The 17,949-nt window shown below is 41.3% G+C and overlaps 1 pseudogene; it reads left to right on the top strand.

Annotated features, from left to right (window-relative positions):
• Positions 1-217: 217 nt before the first annotated feature.
• On the top strand, positions 218-16,659 carry LOC106569857 (tRNA-dihydrouridine(47) synthase [NAD(P)(+)]-like; annotated as a pseudogene).
• The last annotated feature ends 1,290 nt before the right edge of the window (positions 16,660-17,949 follow it).

Here is a 17,949-nt window from a genome sequence, read left to right as displayed (position 1 = left end):
GCCTACACTACTAGCCAGCAACTCTCCAGTTAGTCATGTCTATTATATGTCGCTCAATCTATGTTAATACAATATAAACCTTTTATGTTTAGCATTAGTATTCATAAGTTATGCACCACAACTAATTTTATTATATAGGTTTAAATAGTTGTATTATATTGGTTATGCAAACAAATAGTTGGTTAAACCCTAACAGATGTTTATTTCAGAGGGATTTATGGAGACTGAGACAACCCCAAATATACCCACAGAAAGCCATGGGCATGGGATGAATGGGACTGATAAAGGCAGAGCTGCCGTTAAAACTCAGTAAGTGTGCTTGGCTGGAACAAAAGCTTGCACCCACAATGGCCCTATGTGAATACAATTGGCCACCCCTGCCCCAGACCATCACCAGTCTGACATGAGTACTGATGGAACAGGCATCAATGAGAGAAACTACACAATTAAAAATATCAGACCAAAAGGGGGAATCTAAAAGTATTAGGCATACCTATTGATTTGTCTCAATTATATGTCAATGTGATTTAGCATTCTCTGTTTTTCAGGTTTCTCACAACGAAAGAAAAATTCCATGAATTACTGGACTCTGGGGGGGAAGGGTCCTAACGGTAACAAGGCCAGCGGTGATGCAGGACCAAAGGAGACTGCAGAGGACTCTATGGAAGAGCCTCAAAAGAAAAAAATGAAAGTTGACCCGGATGAGCAGGAGAGGACGGGGAAACAGGACAGCAAGCGAATGCGAGAGCAGGACAAGTCCAGGCCGCACATGAAACCCACGAGCTACGAAAACAGACTGTGTCCTTCCATTATTCAGGTAGGAAGGCCACTTTAGGGGATAGATGAAAGGGCCAACTACTATTCATGCAACCTGGGACTTTCCATCTTAGAAATCCCCCCAAGTCATTCAGTGATGTTTTTCCTTTACCTATCAGGAGCATGCTCAATTGAGTTTCCTGTAGACCTAATTGTTTATCAACACCAATTTTATATATTTTTTCCCCCCAGGAGTGTGAGACCAAATGTGTCTATGGCGACAAATGCAAGTTCTTCCATGACATTGTGGTGTACATGCGGCAGGTAGCCTAGTGGTTAGAGTGTTGGACTAGTAACCAAAAGGTTGCAAGATTGAATCCCCGAACTAACATAAAAATCTGTCGTTATGCCCCTGAACAAGGCAGTTAACCCACTGTTCCTAGGCCGTCATTGAAAATAAGAATTTGTTCTTAACTGACTTTGTCACGTATCTCAAGGAGCGGGAAACGGGCAAGTCAGGCGCAGGAGACGAAATGTCCGTAGAATATATATTTAATAATGTCCAGAGTGAATACAACGACTAGGCAGGGTGCAAACCACAACCAAGAGGGAGAACAGCTACAAACTAAAAAAAAAAATACACGGGGCACAGCCCGGCAACCCTACAGCCTATCAAAAATGTTGTGTAAATAAAACACATAGGAAAAATCATCCAGTCCTTAACCTCAACGTAACACAGAACAATCCCGCACAAATCCCAAACAAGAAACAGACAAACGAAATACTCTCCCACTAATTACAAACAAGGAACAGGTGCATACTAAACAGACATAACCAACAGACACATGAAACATGGATCGGTGGCAGCTAGTAGGCCGGCGACGACGACCACCGAGCGCCGCCCGACCGGGGAGTGGCGCCACCTTCTGTGGACGTTGTGACAGACTTGCCTAGTTAAATAAAGGTAAAATAAAGATGGCCTCCAAGCCCGCCGACGTTGGAGAGCACTGCTACCTCTGACACTTTTGGGAAGTGCCACTACGGCCTGAGCTGCCAGTTTGCCTGGGCCCACACTAGCGCTGACCTCAAAAACCTAGTGAACGAGGAGCGCGTGAAAGCCATGGAAAGGAGAACGCCAGTGAGGAATAGCCTGGACAAGGACCTGCAGTGGCGCCTCCACAAGAAGGTGACGCCTACACGAAGACCATTTTCAAAGGTGGACACAAACAAAGCAGGAGAAGGCTGGATAAAGGCAGCAGCAGCAGAGAACGGTAAGGCTTGATGGGTCTGCCATTATGTGGGAAAGGTATGTCGCCTGGGTTGTATTCATTAGTCACACACCGTAGCAAAATGTTTTGTAACAGAAAATGGTTTGCAACAAAAATAGTATCTATTGGTCAAATTCAGGTAGGTCCCTCCCCTTTTGCTTCTGTTTGGTTCCAAGTGAACTCACCCATGGTGGTGGTGTGATGTATCACCGACTGATTCGCAGTAATTTCACTGTTTTTAGCTGCAGAATTGGCCATATGTTTTTGTTTGGTCAGTTTTCTTTGTGTACAACTCTCAATGCCAAACTCTACTTCAAGTAGCTTTACAATTTGTAAGGACTTATCAGGTGCAGAGATGGTGTTAGAATAAATTAATGGATTAATTAAATTATTAAATATTTATAATCTGATTTTCATGCTGATCAGGTGTTCATGTTAATTATCTGAGAGTTCAATGTTTTCTCTCCCTTAGCTGATAACTGCTGCTCATTGGAGGTTCACTCGGTGTTCTGAAGGGGAGAAACCACAAACAGACAACCAGGGAACTGAGGTATAGTAACAACACTATTAAACTATGACTACTACTCCATTTGTCACAGGGCGCTTAACATCAACCTGGGCCTTAATCTTCGAAGAGCAATTAGAGGTGACTGGTGACAGTGGCAAGGAAAAAACTGCCTGGCTGGGAAATATAATAGATCTGTGCGATTTAAAAAAAAATATATATATATATATATATAATTTTTTTTATTTATAAAAAGGGGGGAAGCTCTTCCCATGGCTGTGCATTTATTTTATGGTGTCTAGAAGTTTTTCCTTGACAAGTTGTTTACCTTTTGGAAAATTGCAGGTTAGCCAGGAGAACCTGGCTCTAGTGAAGACCATTGGGCATTGACTGATGCTGATGTCATAAAGCTACTACAATGTGAAAAGAAGCTGGTACATTTGAGCTGCAAGGTATTTTGTCTTGCATGTCGGGGATCTGAGTGGCACTTTGTATATTAGGCTCATTTAAACATTAACAACCCATTTTAATATTAAGAAGTTGTATAAACCAAATAGTACATTTATGAATAGATTGTTTTTATTCTTCCTAAAGGTGGACTTCAAAGACAAGCTGTATCTTGCTCCCTTAACAACAGTAAATTGGTCCTTGGAACAGAATTGGCCACTTTCCCAGACTAAGATTATTCCTACTCCTGGACTGAAACCCAAGCTCAACTGAATCTATTTTTAAAAGTTTCTTAGTCCAGGAATAAGCTTGTTCTGGGTCTTGGAAACTGACCCAATGTGCACAGTCTAATGGCTTGATATTTCATACTAACCATACTCCAAAGAGGATCACAACTTTATTGTGTTTCATGTACTCTATGATTTTGTGTGTTGTGTTCTGCATTATGTATTTTAGAATTATCTAATAAAATGTATTCATTCCTCTGTGTGGAAACCTGCCTTTCCGTCGTATATGCAAACGCTTCTGCGCTGACATTACGTGTGGGAAGATGGCCATGTGTACCAACCTGCTGCAGGGCCAGTTGTCCGAATGGGCGCTCCTCAAAAGACACGAGAACGAAAGTAATACTTAGATTAGTATTTTTTTTAAACCGGATTAGCAATGACAATCTGAGTACTCAGGGAGCATAGGCCATCGATAACTCCTGTCCATTGCACTTTGTTCTGGGCAGTATGCTTAAGCTTGTTCCACCCCATGCCGGTTCTAAAAGTGATAGTCGTGGAAGTGGTAGTAGATCACGCCAAAGTTTCAGACATTTTTTTTAGGTTAGTCTGTCTCTCATTTGTTGTGTGGATCTAGCTATTTTCCTCAATCTGAAATGAATGGGAAAGATGGGGATCATTTTAGTCCATTTCAGATTTGTCCTCCTGGGCATTTGAGCTCAAAGCAAAGGTATTTGAAACTGTTACATTTTATAGGTAGAATCCTTAATTGAAACAATAACAAAGTCATCCCACCTATGTTTTTGTAAAAAGCTGAGGGATAGACAGAGCTATGGATGCAAGGACTGACAATAATGCCAAAATGATTTATAAAATAATCCAATTACAATTTTAACCATGTTTAGAGGCTGTAGTGTTTGTTTACATTTACTTTGTTTAAAACAATCTTATATTTGGGGTTCATTCTGTCACGTTCCTCGTCTTCTGACGATATTGCGAAATCACTGTCGGAGAACGTGGACCAATACGCAGCAGGTTGTGTGCTCAACATCATGTTTATTAAACACGTTGATCACAGAAAAACAACAAATGCAGACAACACGACAGGAGACAGTTTCGCAGGCTATAACTAGCAGTGCAAAAAACAACTACCCATGAAACACAAAGACAAACACACCCTACTATATAGGACTCCCAATCAAAGGCAACTCAACACACCTGCCTTCAATTGAGAGTCCAACCCTAATTAACGAGACATAGACCAGTGACAAACCCCATAAACATACATCAACTCCCCTCTGCCACGTCCTGACCAAACTACAATAATCAAATATACTCTATACTGGTCAGGACGTGACACATTCCTGACGCAATGACCAGATGTACAGAGCTACTCAACAACAAAATTGACGTGGACTTTGTGGACATCAACTCGGGGTGTCCCATTGACCTTGTGTGCAAGAAGGTAAACTTCTGAATCTATCGCGTGAGGACCGAAATAAGGTATTTCAATGGACATTCTCCATTGAGCTTGCTTTTTAGTCCAGGATTAGTCTTAATCTGTGTCTGGGAAAACCAGCCCTCTAAAACAGATGAATAATATGGTTTTCCCTTTCCTTAGGGCGGAGGTTGTGGTCTGATGACGTGCACCAACACGTTTGAGCAAATCATCCGAGGAATGAACTCTGTAAGCGATGCTTCTATATATAGTATAATTCCTTATTTGCTCAACTATGGTATTGGACATGTTGCACTCGATGCAGGCTCAATAAAACGCTCAAAGCATTTGAAAGAAAATAAATATTACTTGAACTCAGTTCTGGTATGTAAAGGGACTTGGTTGTTCTGTCCTCTGGTTCTGGATGTTCCATTGACTGTCAAGATTCGTTCATGATAAGGCCAACATCGCGCACAAACTCCTCCCAGAGATGAAGAAGTGGGTGGTGTCCATGATCACGTGTGTCAGAATGTAATGCTGAATCCTAAATCGATCTAGCCTAAGTAAACTGTTGTGTATTGTTGGGGTCTTGGTTGTGTCAGGGATGTGTAGCATAAGAGTAATTTCAAGTATCTATGTAGTTGCATGGTAGGTCCAGGGAACAGCGCTATACCAAGTCAGCTGACTGGGACTACATTAATACCTACATTAATACCTGCTCCCAACTCGCCAGCCCCATCCCACTCTTTGAGTTAGATTTAGAGATTTTATTAGTCAGATGCAGATGTAATAACAGTGAAATTCTTAAACTCCGAGCTTTAACAGCTCAGGCCAAAGGGAAGTGAAAGAAACAATACAAATAATGTTCCCGCTTTAAATTACGTGCAGTTTATAAAGGTTTCATGCTTTATAAAGGGTTCATAAATGTGGCATAACTGTGTGACATGACCAACAATGTAAAATGTGACATAACCTACGATGTTTTTGGTAACTGGCCCAAAGAGTTTAACCGCTAGGCTACCTGCCGCATATGGCGATAATCCCTGAGAACTCTCTCGGAAGGTAAAAAGGGCGACATTTGATGACCAAGTATTCCAAATTGGGAGAGCAGAAGCTTGCAAGTTCCTGTACGTTTCCCCTGTTGCACCACTTGTTGTTGATCAGAAAATGGAGCCCTTCGCCTTTGTTCTTGCCAGAGAAAGCCTGCTTTCTGTCCCCTCGATGAACTGTAAAACCCATTGGTTGTATATAATCCATTTGGTTGTCGAAGGAAAGCGAAGCCTCAGTGAAACAATGTATGCTGCAGAATCTGATGTCCAACTGGAAGGAGATCCTCACACTGAATTCAAGTTTATTCATTATTGATTGAACATTAGCGAGTAGTAAGCTCTGTAATGGAGGATGGGTCGCCCGGCAACTCAATCTCACAAAGTGTGTATGTTCGTGCATGCATGTTTGTGTGTGTGCACCTGTTAAACCTAATCTCTCTTCTATGCAGGTAATGGGGACATTTTGTTTTACGATGACGCCATGAAGGTTAGAGAGATTAAAGTTTTGGGTATTATGCTGGAAAGGTTGGTATCTTAATGGAAAAGAATAGACAGTGCATTCGAAAGTATTCAGACCCCTTAACTTTTTCCACATTTTGTTACGTTATGGCCTTATTCTAAAATGTATTACATATTTTTTTCCCCTCATCAATCTACACACACAACCCCATAATGACAAAGCAAAAACTGTTAAGACATTTTTGCAAATGTATAAAAAACAGAAATATCTTACTTACATAAGTATTCAGACCCTTGAAATTAAGCTCAGGTGCATCCTGTTTCCATTGATCATCCTTGAGATGTTTTTACAACTTGATTCGAGTCCACCTGTGGTAAATTCAATTGATTGGACATGATTTGGAAAGGCACACACCTGTCTATAAGGTCCCACAGTTGACAGTGCATGTCAGAGCAAAAACCAAGCCATGAGGTTGAAGGAATTGTCCTAGGAGCTCTGAGACGGGATTGTGTCGACACAGATCTGGGGAAGGGTACCAAAACATTTCTGCAGCATTGACTGTCCCCAAGAACACAGTGGCCTCCATCATTCTTAAATGGAAGAAGTTTGGAACAACCAAGATTCTTCCTAGAGCTGGCAGCGCAGCCAAACTGAGCAATAGGGGGAGAAGAGCCTTTGGTTAAGGGAGGTGACCAAGAACCCGATGGTCACTCTGAAAGAGCTCCAGAGTTCCTCTGTGGAAATAGAACCTTCCAGAAGGACAACCATCTCTGCAGCACTCCACCAATCAGGCCTTTATGGTAGTGGCCAGACGGAAGCCACTCCTCAGTAAAAGGCACATGACAGTCCGCTTGGAGATTGCCAAAGGCATCTAAATACACTAACCATGAGAAACAAGATTCTCTGGTCTGATGAAACCAAGGTTGAACTCTTTGGCTAGAATGCCAAGCGTCACGTCTGGAGGAAACCTGGCACCACCCCTACAGTGAAGCATGGTGGTGGCAGCATCATACTGTGGGGGTGTTTTTCAGCGGCAGGGACTGGGAGACTAGTCAGGACAGAGAGATCCTTGATGAAAACCTGATCGAGCGCTCAGGGCCTCAGACTGAGGCGAAGGTTCACCTTCCAACAGGACAATGACCCGAAGCACACCGGCAAGACAATGCAGGAGTGGCTTCGGGACAAGTCTCTGAATGTCCTTGAGTGGCCCAGCCAGTGTCCAGACTTGAACCCGATCTAACATCTCTGGGAAGACCTGAAAATAGGTGTGCAGCAATGCTCCCCATCCAACCTGACAGAGTTTGAGAGGATCTGCAGAGAAGAATTGGAGAAACTCCCCAAATAAAGGTGTGCCAAGCTTGAAGCGTCATAACCAAGAAGACTCGAGGCTGTAAACGCTGCCAAAGGTGCTTCAACAAAGTACTGAGTAAAGGGTCTGAATACTTATTGTAATAATGTCTACCCAAGTTCTCTCACGTCACCCCGCTCCTCCGCTCTCTCCACTGGCTTCCTGTAGAAGCTCGCATCCGCTACAAGACCATGGTGCTTGCCTACGGAGCTGTGAGGGGAACGGCACCTCCGTACCTTCAGGCTCTGATCAGGCCCTACACCCAAACAAGGGCACTGCGTTCATCCACCTCTGGCCTGCTCGCCTCCCTACCTCTGAGGAAGCACAGTTCCCGCTCAGCCCAGTCAAAACTGTTCGCTGCTCTGGCACCCCAATGGTGGAACAAGCTCCCTCACGACGCCAGGACAGTGGAGTCAATCACCACCTTCCGGAGACACCTGAAACCCCACCTCTTTAAGGAATACCTAGGATAGGATAAAGTAATCCTTTTCACCAGTAGGCATCTCCCAAAACTCTGCTCATCACTACTCAAATTACATCATTAGTACTGACTTTCCTCTCATGTATATAGTAAATAAGTAGTGAAACACATATTATTGAGTAGAACTTGTGATGAATTGTACATATTACATTTTTTTCATGAGGTTGAGGTCATTTACTGCCATCTGGTGGCGACTAAAAACAATTGCACAATACAAACTGTTAGAAATTGGTCCTTTTAAAATAGGTATTAGTGCTTGAAAAAGTACTTAAGTTCTTGAATTTGACTTGCCACTGTCTGTACAATCTTGGGCTAAGGGTTGATTTGAGATGGGACGCACATCCAATTCAGTCCCTTAACCCTTAATTCAGTGGTTCTCAAACCTCTCGTCGGGGACCCCCCAGACATTTCACAATTTTGTTGTAGCCCTGAACTAACTCACCTAGTCAAGGGCTTGATGATTAGTTGAAAATTGTAATCAGGTATGCTTGCCTTGGATTAGTTAATATACATGGAAAGTTTGGGGGGTCCCCGAGATGAGGTTTGAGAGCCCCTGCCTTAAAGCTGCAATATGTTACTTTTTGGGACGACCCGACCAAATACACATAGAAATGTAAGTTATAGATCTGTTATACTCATTGAAAGCAAGTCTAAGAAGCAGTAGATATGTTCTATGTGTCACGCCCTGACCATAGAGAGCCATTGTTTCTCTTTGGTGAAGTAGGTCAGGGCGTGACTGGGGGGTATTCTAGTTTATTATTTCTATGTGGGGTTCTAGGTTATTATTTCTGTTTGATTTGTATGACTCACAATTAGAGGCAGCTGGTAATCGTTGTCTCTAATTGGGGATCATATTTAAGTAGTTATTTTTCTCACCTGTGTTTGTGAGATCTTGTTTTTGTGTAGGTGCCTATTTGCACTTCACTGTCATCACGTTTCGTTTGTTCATTTACAGTTTTTGTATTTTGCTATGTTTCACTTTATAATAAAGATGTGGAACGCTAATCACGCTGCGCCTTGGTCCAATTATTACGACGATCGTGACACTATGTGAGCTATTTCTATGCTAATTGGTAATTTTTGCGTCTCTTACTTTCGGTTCTGTACACCAGCTGATAATGTTTGGTTATAGAAAATATATTTCACAGTGGTTTAGATGGTACAATGATTCTCTACACTATACTTGCTTATGTAACCGATGTGAAATGGCTAGCTAGTTAGCGGTGGTGCGCCCTAATAGCGTTTCAATCGGTGACGTCACTCGCTCTGAGACCTGAAGTAGTTGTTCCCCTTGCTCTGTAAGAGGCGCGATGGGTAACGGTGCTTCGTGGGTGTCAGTTGTTGATGTGTGCAGAAGGTCCCTGGTTCAAGCCCAGGTTGGGGCGAGGAGAGGGACAGAAGCTATACTGTTACACTTATTTTGTCACATAAAGTGAAATTAGGCAAACTATTAGAACTTTTGTAACCATGAAATGGCGGCGTGATTTCACCATAGTGCATCTTTAATTGACTCCAGCTCTGGTTGTAAACCAGACCTGCCAAAATGCATGCATTTTGTGTACAACTACGCAATTATCTGTCCATGTATGCAGGTACAAGATCCGAGTTAAAGGTACGCAGAAATGAATAGGGCCTGATTATTATAAAAAAAAGTTTACATTTTAATAAAAAATAAATCCACTGTGTAAATCTAACATCCCGATTCTCAAGCGGCAACACACAGACATGTACGGAGTTTGTGTCAACGGACATGGAGATTAATACATCATTATTCAACGTAGCTACTCCGTGTCTGTCCCTCCTGTTTGTTGTGATGCTGAGTTTGCCGACTGTCAGCTACGGAGGTAAAGACAGATTCAGGTTGGATATTCAACGGATATTCGCCTGTAGTTTTCCTTATGTCCACCAAAAGCAGTTAGGGACTGTCAACATAGTGACAACATTTTCTAATTTCAATTTCAATAGCTCTTTAACCATTACTCCTAAAACGTTCAAAACTGGTTCTAGCTAACCTGATGGCATAGCATTGCACAACCCTTTTTTGGTTGATTTACATCTCGCACTATTTTAAATTATTTATTTACATTTTTGAATTTCAATAGCTCCTTGGTCGTGTGACCTACTGACTTCACACAAGGTTCAGCATGTACACTCAGTGGGCTTACGCATTGCACACCCTTTAAGTTTGTCCATTTTCATCTCATGCAATTTACATGAATTTTCAATGTTTCAAATTTCAATAGCTCCTTGGTCATGTGACCTACTGTCCTCAAACAAGGTTCAGAATGTCCACTGACTACACTTCTATATTGCACACCCTTTAGTTTGTCCATTTTCATCTCACGTTTTTACATGGATTTTACAAACTTTCAAATGTCAGTAGCTCCTTGGTCATGTGACTTACTGACCTCAAACTACTTTCAGAATGTCCACGCAGATTAAAATATCAAAACAAACTCTGAACCAATTATATTAATTTGGGAACAGGTCGAAAAGCCTTAAACATTTATGGTAATTTAGCTAGCTAGCTTGCACTTGCTAGCTAATTTGTCCTATTTAGCTAGCTTGCTGTTGCTAGCTAATTTGTCCTGGGATATAAACATTGAGTTGTTATTTTACCTGAAATGCACAAGGTCCTCTACTCCACCAATTAATCCACACATAAAACGGTCAACCGAATCGTTTCTAGTCATCTCTCCTCCTTCCAGGCTTTTTCTTCTCTTGACTTTATATTGCGATTGGCAACTTTCATAAATTACATGCATTACTGCCAACGACCTATTTCGTCTTTCACTCACCCACATGGGTATAACCAATGAGGAGATGGCACGTGGGTACCTGCTTCTATGAACCAATGAGGAGATGGGAGAGGCAGGACTTGCGGCGCGATCTGCGTCAGAAATAGAACTGACTTCTATTTTAGCAACACAGATGCTCGTTGTTGCGCACGAGCAGTGTGGGTGCAATAATTGAATAATATAGATTTCTACATTTATTTTGCAACGCTCGCGCACACAATGCGAGCAGTGAAGTCAGCCTGTAATTGTTTCAAGCTAAAGTTAGCGAACATAAGATGGACATTCAGTGGGTTCTAAAGTACCAGCAGTTTACTCACATTTGCCAGGGAAAGAAATGAATTGCAAATACGAAAAATAACTGTTCGCATTTGTGCAAGTGTGATATACATTTAATTCTGCGTCCCATTAGTTGTATTTTCCACTTAACATTACGAGGATCATGAAACCTGATAGACTGTAACTGTAATTATGATTCACGTCACAAAAGGCATTACAAAAGTATAATAAAAAATAAATATAAACATCTTGGCATTAAATGGAGATGAAGAATGAATGAGTGTCCGGTATTAGCTACAGAGGCAATGCTTCTAAAATGCCTTTGCACAAGATTTGAGATGTTATCAATTTAGAAAATGTGCTGCACAGAAATAGGCTGAAACACCGGACTCTTCAAGCGAACAGCGTTCAGATTCACTTTGCGGTAGCCTACTTAAGCTTTGTGTAGACAGTTTGCGGTCTGTGTTGATGCGATCATTTGTTTTATGTTTTCAAAATGGTTTTGCTTTATGTGTTGATTAGGAACCATGCCTAAAAAGCCAATACTAGCAGGCGCTAGTGATTGGCCATGTTTGATAGGTGACAAGCGTTCCTCTACTACAGTTTAGAGACTAAACTTGGGGCCAAGGCAAGCTGGATCTGAAGACCTATGCAGATGTCAGAAACGTGGCATGGTCTATTCCCACCTTTTGGCTGTGATGCTGGGGATATTGGTCATATTCCACAGCAATGCAGACTGCGAACGAATATTCAGTCTCGTTCCCAAGAACAAACCCAGTACAGAGCCTCCCCCAGTACAGACATGCTGAGTGCCCTCGTTACCAAGGTTTCAATGATTGTCAGAGGAACTGTTTTAGCCTCTGAGAAGTCTACCCTGATGCACTGCTGTGTAAGGCTAAATCTGCTAGCTACCAGGCAAATCTGTCTAGGAAATGATTTCCTGAACATTTGAAGGTCTCCAGAAGATTTGTTCTCACCCACTGTTTCCTATCATACGTTTTAATTTTTTTGTTTGTTGTTTATTATGTTTATTTGATACTGATGCTCTGCTTCAAACATTTGTTGTTATCATAGAGTAAACATTTTTTTACAATGTATGAGACGCTTGTACCTCAAACAAATAACATTATTTGTTTAATAAAATTTTAAAAACTCCAAGAACAAAAGCATCCTTGTGTGTTCTTTCTAATTACATCTTGTTAGTGACTTTTACCATATGTGTTAATGGAATGCTGTCAAGAAAGAAAGTATTTCAACCTTTTTATAGACTTGATTTGGTACAATTCTATTATTGCGATCAGACTCTCACAGCGCGCGTCCTCTCCAATTTGCCACACGCATCTGGTACTCTAAAAAGTTGGACAGGGTTAGCAGGTCTCTCATACTTTTCTTCTCCTGTAGGGGCACCCTCATCAAGCACTGGGTTTTCACAGAGATCAAGGAGTGGCGGGACTGGGATATCTCGTCCAGCGAGCGGCTGGACTGACTTCACCCACTACGGCCTGGAGCACTGGGGCTCGGACATCCTAGGCCTGGAGAAGACCAGGAACTTCCTGCTGGAGTGGCTGTCCTTCATGTGCAGGTGTGTACTCGTATAGACAGGAAGTATCAGGTGGTATTCACACTTTGTAGTAATGCTTAGAAACATGCACATTTGTTTTTTTTGTGCATTTTAGGTTGATCAATAGATTGATGTAGATGAGGACAAACAATTATTGAAGAGAACCTGCAGGACTGTATTTGCCATATTTTACAAAACGTAGAATTCAACCACTTAAAATATTATTTAATTTATAGCTGTAAACATCAACAACTCAACACATTTAATGTGGACATGCCAATCTAAACCTCTATCCTTTGTAAGTACATACCAGTTGGGCTGCTCGAACGAGTGACACAGAGGATCAACGGGCGACCACCCTACTACATGGGCAGGGAGTACCTGGAGTCTCATGGCAAGTCAACACATAGGGGACTGAATCAAGATCAGGTGAGGATCACTGTTGCCTATCCTAACCTAGGTTATTTTGTCAGCCAGCGTGTTTTCATTCACATTGATCTCTTGACTCATTCTGGGGTTGAAACTTCCAATAAAGAATTGCTTAGTAGGAGGTTGCAAGAGCAATGTCTGTCTCAACCCTTGTTCTCGAGGACTTTATATGGTGGCTTCTTAACCAGTCAATAAAATAAGGAGAGATGGACAGTTAATGCTCTGTAAAAAATTGTCCCATTAACATTTGTCAGATAGCATAGATTACCTCCTATACCAGGGGTCTGCAACAGGTCAGTTGTGAGCTACCAGTAGCTCGCAGCCCACCTATGAGTAGCTCGCCAAAGAATTATGAAAGTACATGCAATTTTCACGTGTTCCACCGCAAACTGTCATTAAAACCTCTTAGGGCTAGGGGACAGTGTTCGGACGTTCGGATAAATGACGTGCCCAAAGTAAAGTGCCTGCCACTCAGGCCCAGAAGCTAGGATATGCATATAATTGATAGCATTGGATAGAAAACACTCTGAAGTTTCTAAAACTAATGTTTGTGAGTATAACAGAACTGATATTGCAGGCGAAAACCCGAGGAAAATCCATCCAGAATAATTTATTTTGAGGTCACTGTCCATTTCAACGCTTGTCTGTGGGATATACAAATAAATAGCTCCCAGATTGCAGTTCCTATGGATTCCACTAGATGTCAACAGTCTTTAGAAAGGGTTTTAGGCTTGTTTTTTGAAAAATGAATTAGTAGTTGTAGTTTTTCAAGGTGGCTCTCATTTTAACTGTAGTCTTGTGGTGCGCGTGGATGATGGCGCGCACCTCGTTATTTATCTCCGGTATTGAACATACTACATTCCGTCTTAAATTGTATCATTTATTTAGATATTAGGGTACCTGAGGATTGATTAGAAACGTTGTTTGACTTGTTTGGATGAAGTTTATTGGTAACTTTTGGGATTCCTTTGTATGCATGTTGAACTAGTGGAACGGGTGGATTACTGAATCAGACGCGCCAACTAAACTGATTTTTTTGGGATATAAAGAAGGACTTTATCGAACAAAACGACCATTTGTTGTGTAGCTGGGATCCTTGGGATTGCAAACAGAGGAAGATCTTCAAAGGTAAGTGATTTATTTTATTGCTATTTCTGACTTGTGACGCCTCTGCTGGTTTGGATTTTGTTTTTAAATCTTTTGTATGCGGGGCGCTGTCCTCAGATAATCGCATGGTATGCTATCGCCGTAAAGCCTTTTTTAAATCTGCCAACGCGGTTGGATTAGCAAGAAGTTAAGCTTTTAAATGATGTAGGACATTTGTATGTTCATGAATGTTTAATATTACAATTTTGTAATTTGAATTTGGCGCGCTCCAGCTTCACCGGATGTTGTCTGTTAAAACCTAAGAGGTTTTAACAGACACCACAAGCTTCCAGCTACTTTCTAATCAACGCAACATTTACTTTATCCCACCCCTGGTTAGCCACTATTGGCTTATAAAACCACATCTGCCAATTAATATCCAGCAATATTGCCCGTCTGTCAGTGTGGTGCGCCCGTTTGTCTATCACTCCGTGTGTAGCCAGTTGATGTGATAAGTCTTGTGGGTTGACAGAAATACTTTCCCCAAAACCATCGCAAAATAAATGTTAACGGCAAAGTAGGCCTGGTAGAAGTACAGTATCAGTCAAATGTTTGGACACACCTACTAATTCCAGGGTTTTTCTTTATTTTTTACTATTTTCTACATTGTAGAATAATAGTGAAGACATCAAAACTATGAAATAAAACATGTGGAATCATGTAGTAACCAAAAAAGGGTCAAACAAATCAAAATATATTTTAGATTCTTCAAAGTAGCCACCATTTGCCTTGATGGCAGCTTTGCACACTCTTGGCATTCTCTCAACCAGCTTCATGCGGAATGCTTTTCCAACAGTCTTGAAGGAGTTCCCACATATGCTAAGCAGTTGTTGGCTGCTTTTCCTTCAATGTGGTCCAACTCATCCCAAACCATCTCAATTGGGTTGAGGTCGGGTGATTGTGGAGGCCAGGTCATCTGATGCAGCACTCCATCACTTTCCTTCTTGGTCAAATAGCCCTTACACAGCCTGGAGGTGTGTTTGGGGTCATTGTCCTGTTGAAAAACAAATGATAGTCCCACTAAACACAAACCAGATGGGATGGCGTATCGCTGCAGAATGCTGTGGTAGCCATGCTGGTTAAGTGTGCCTTGAATTCTAAATAAATCACTGGCAGTGTCAAAAGCAAAGCACCATCACACCTCCATGCTTCATGGTGGGAACCACACATGTGGAGATCATCCGTTCACCTACTCTGCATCTCACAAAGACAAGACGGTTGGAACTAAAAATCTCTCATTTGGACTCATCAGACCAAAGGACAGATTTCCACCGGTCTAAAGTCCATTGCTCGTGTTTCTTGGCCCAAGCAAGTCTCTTCTTATTGGTGTTCTTTAGTAGTGGTTTCTTTGCAGCAATTCGACAATGAAGGCCTGATTCACGCAGTCTCCTCTAAACAGTTGGTGTTGATGTGTCTGTTACTTGAACTCTGAAGCATTTATTTGGGCTGCAATTTCTGAGGCTGGTAACTCTAATGAACTTATCCTCAGCAGCAAAGGTAACTCTGGGTCTTCCTTTCCTGTGGCGGTCCTCGTGAGAGCCAGTTTCATCATACTTGATGGTTTTTGCGACTGCACTTGAAGAAACTTCTTGAAATGTTCTAGACTGACTTATCTTCATGTCTTAAAGTAATGATGGACTGTTGTTTCTGTTTGCTTATTTGAGTTGTTCTTGCCATAATATGGACTTGGCCTTTTACCAAATAAGGCTATCTTCTGTTTGCCAACCCTACCTTGTCACAACACAATTGATTGGCTCAAACGCATTAAGAAGGAAAGGAATTCCACAAATTAACTTTTAACAAGGCACACCTGTTAAATGAAACGCATTCCAGGTGACTACCTCATGAAGCTGGTTGAGAGAATGCCATGGGTGTGCAAATCTGTCAAGGAAAAGGTTGGCTCCTTTGAAGAATCTCAATCTGAAATATATTTAGATTTCTTTAACACTTTTTTGGGGTTACTACATGATTCCATGTGTTATTTCATAGTTCTGATGTCTTGACTATTATTTTACAATGTAGAATAAAGAAAAATCCTGGAATGAGTAGGTATTTCCAAATTTTTGACTGGTACTGTATACCATGAGTAAGTATATAATTTGTATCTATTATTTATTTGCAAACTTGGCCATGAAATGAAAAGCAGCAGTACAGAACCAGTGCTAGACCGGCACATTCCTCACTCGCTTTCTCGTGTACACTAAGGACCTGGGGAAGAGTTGCAGGGGAGAAGAGAAGAATGTCCCTATTTCATGTAAAAAAAAAAAAAATTGTAGCTTGCAACATGTTTCATTTTTTAAAAGCAGCTGAATATCTTTTCCAACTACACACAACACGCTGAATAGTTTCATGGAAAAGTTTTTTTTAATAATAGTCAATCATATGTTCCCTTCTCCACAGTGGAATGCTGCTTGGACCTGTACCCAAAAATGTCAACTTTCTGCCCAAGCATAAGACAAATGCTTATAAATGAATGTGTGTGACTGCTCAGCAAAATTTAATGATGGCAAAGCTTTTTTCATTCTTTTATTTATTTTATTCACGTCATCAGGCCTGAATATACACTGCTCAGAAAATAAAGGGAACACTTAAAACCTCTTACATCTAGACGTTCCGCTAGCGGAACACCTGCTCCAATATCCAATGATGGGCGTGGCGCGAAATACAAATTCCTCTAAAATCCGAAAACTTAAATTTTTCAAACATATGACTATTTCACAGCATTTTAAAGACAAGACTCTCGTTAATCTAACCACACTGTCCGATTTCAAAAAGGCTTTACAGCGAAAGCAAAACATTAGATTATGTCAGCAGAGTACCCAGCCAGAAATAATCAGACACCCATTTTTCAAGCTAGCATATAATGTCACAAAAACCCAGAAGACAGCTAAATGCAGCACTAACCTTTGATGATCTTCATCAGATGACACACCTAGGACATTATGTTATACAATACATGCATGTTTTGTTCAATCAAGTTCATATTTATATAAAAAAACAGCTTTTTACATTAGCATGTGATGTTCAGAACTAGCATACCCCCCGCAAACTTCCGGGGAATTTACTAACAATTTACTAAATTACTCACGATAAACATTCACAAAAAGCATAACAATTATTTTAAGAATTATAGATACAGAACTCCTCTATGCACTCGATATGTCCGATTTTAAAATAGCTTTTTGGTGAAAGCACATTTTGCAATATTCTAAGTACATAGCCCAGCCATCACGGGCTAGCTATTTAGACACCCGGCAAGTTTAGCCTTCACCAAAATCAGATTTACTATTACAAAAGTTTGATTACCTTTTGTTGTCTTCGTCAGAATGCACTCCCAGGACTGCTACTTCAATAACAAATGTTGGTTTGGTCCAAAATAATCCATCGTTATATCCGAATAGCGGCGTTTTGTTCGTGCGTTCCAGAAACTATCCGAAATGGTAAATCAGGGTCGTGCGCATGGCGCATTTCGTGACAAAAAAAATTCTAAATATTCCATTACCGTACTTCGAAGCATGTCAACCGCTGTTTAAAATCAATTTTTATGCAATTTATTTCGTAAAAAAGCGATAATATTCCGACCGGGAATCTCCTTTTCTGTAAACAGAGGAAAAAACACAAAGACGGGGGGCGGCCAGTGCACGCGCCTAAGCCCACAGTCCCTTGATCGGCCACTTGAGAAAGGCGATAATGTGTTTCAGCCTGGGGCTGGAATGACGACATTCAGGTTTTTCCCGGGCTCTGAGAGCCTATGGAAGACGTA

Source organism: Salmo salar, chromosome ssa14 (assembly GCF_905237065.1).
Source record: "Salmo salar chromosome ssa14, Ssal_v3.1, whole genome shotgun sequence".
Taxonomy (NCBI): Eukaryota; Metazoa; Chordata; class Actinopteri; order Salmoniformes; family Salmonidae; genus Salmo; species Salmo salar.
This window is presented reverse-complemented; position numbering and strand designations above follow the sequence as displayed.